The sequence below is a fragment of the Morone saxatilis genome, unplaced genomic scaffold (genome assembly GCF_004916995.1).
Source record: "Morone saxatilis isolate NCDOM2014 unplaced genomic scaffold, NCSU_SB_2.0 Contig12, whole genome shotgun sequence".
In the NCBI taxonomy this organism is placed as follows: Eukaryota; Metazoa; Chordata; class Actinopteri; family Moronidae; genus Morone; species Morone saxatilis.
This window is the reverse complement of record NW_023339674.1, coordinates 21,110,729-21,113,231: the sequence shown is the minus strand read 5'-3', so window position 1 is coordinate 21,113,231 and position 2,503 is coordinate 21,110,729.

The following is a 2,503-nucleotide window of genomic DNA, read 5'->3' as shown; positions in this document are numbered from 1 at the left end:
GATGTTCTTGCCCACCAGCTAGTAGTTGTGATGTCGTGCAAAGTATGAATACACTGGATGTGGTGGCATAGGCAGGGGAATGCAGTTCATCAGCAGGTTGTTCTGGCTGTCCTGCATCTCTCTGCACGTAGTCATCAACCTGTCCATTGCCTCTCGCTCATGTTCCATTGCGTTCTTCCACGTCCGCTTTTCATACTGCCTCTGTTCTTGGATTTGAAGTACAACACAAGGCTTACCCTCTTACATCAATAGAATACACTGTTTTAAAATGAATACTGCAAAAAGTAAGTTTAGGCCTGAAAATTGTAGAATTAACTAACCTGGACAACTTTCATTCACAGCTACTGGGGTATAGGGACCCCCAGGGGTCCTCGAGATGATTTCAGTTGTCAGAGATGTTAATCTGCCAATCTACAGTATAGACAGTAAGGGAATCTTATCAGACAGGGATCCCTGAGACTACATCTTGTCAATTACATGTCCGCAGCCTGATGTGTATCAATCTGGGGATCCTTGACACCAGAAAGGTTAAAAACCACTGTTCTATAGCATCTCAAACTGTTCCAAACGGCTGCCCACCAGGTCCACCCTGCGGACTGAGAGAGGCTCCTTCATTAATGAATATGTATACTTTCTAGACATTCTTGAATAATGCTGCTTCATTGCAAACAAAAGAACTTGCAGTGCTTATTATCAAATCTTCCACAAAAGTATTCGCAAGGAAGGCAACAGTGAACAAGGTGGGAGGTACAGATTTCCCTGATTATTGATCCCTGTTCCCCTTCATACATGCCCTAATGCAGAAAATGTTTCTGAACATTTCAGGGATACACTGCATGTGCAAAAGGGCTTCTGCTACTCTTTTTACTAGTCTAGTTTACTAGTCTAGACTAAAGCTTCCCTATTTTATAATCCACATGCCTTTGACATCCTTTTTTAATGAAGTCCTTACCTTCTTTGCAATGTTAAGATAACTTAACTGAAAAGATGTTTTCCAGCACATTTTCATAAGCAGAACTAAAACAGTTTTAGTGTAGTTTTGTTTTGACACTTTCATTATATTATATTATATTATATTGTAGAGCAATTAGCAGTATTTGTGGGAAATGAGACCAATACACTGTCTGAGGGTAGACATGAATCAAAGGCACTGATACAAGACCTAATTGTGACAATGCTGCAGGCATGGGATGTACATGGAAGTATTTAGTTAGCCAGAGGTCTGAATCTTTCCACCCGCTTTGTCCTTTGAGAACATTGCAGGAGAAGGATTAGACTTTTTAAAAACATGGCACACACAGTACATAGTCTACATCTGCTCCCTCTTAGCAGAAAATAAAATTTGTTCTCAACGTTGCAATACTAAGCAGCCAACTTTCTGTAACCTCACTGTTTGATAATTTTGTTTATAGAGTGTCACAAAATAGAGGTGATGTCTCTTGTTTAACTTTTTTTTTTTTTTTTACTTTTTCTGTTCTTTTGTTAAGAAACTGCAACTCCATAAAAAACTACAAAACAACTTTAACAACCAATAGCAACAGAAAGGAATGTGAATTAAATCCTACATGCAAGTAGCACCCCCAAGTATTACTAGAACAATACAAGAAACAAAGAGCAGTGGTCTGTGTCCGATTATCTGGTACTGAGTTGAAGGCCCCTAACCAGAGACTATAATAATGAACATATTCTGCAGCGTCTCCCATTGGCTCTGGCCATCACCATCTTGGGAGTCCTTTGCTAATCAAAAATGGGAAAATACTTGGGCTGTGGGTAGAATGAGGCGGGTTGAATGAAGCCTGGTTACTGAAATCAGCCACCTGCGACAGCACCTTGCTGTAGAAAAACACAACTTTATGAGTTTATTCATTGAATGATTTTGGTGAAACTGGATAATCAACGGCCCATTATTCAGAGGCCCCAGTGAAAAACATCCCAAATCCCACTGCTTTGGAGGCCAGCTGGCCCTTAATAGCATCGTTTAAATTTGACCTTTGTCAGTGACCTTCATCGTCGTAGTTAGGTGACATTTGTTGTCATGGTAACAATAATAACCACTTGGTTAACATGAAACGGTCACAGTATGCAAAAACTAGATGGGGAAGACTATAAATATAACTTGTGTTAAAAAAATTTAATGATTGAATTGTGGAGAATCTAACTGATCTTACGATATGTAACAAGCAACAAAGTGTGAACATTTATATTTGTGTAGGTGATCTAAGCATCTAAGCTTTAAGAGGTTTTATACATCCAAAGAATTTCTATCAAATCCAGACCAGGCCTTTAATTAAGACCTGCAATTAAGACCTGCTTTTAATTGAAGTTTTCTGGTATGTTAGTTTTATTAGTTACACAGAGGTGGGAGTACAGTAATGAAGTAGTTAGAGAAACAAAGACTGTACTTTTTAGGGCCCGAGCACGGACCGGATATATAAAAAAAGGTGGCGCTCTTTAAAATGAAGAAAATTATATCTCCGCATCGGCACGTGTGATTAAAATGACA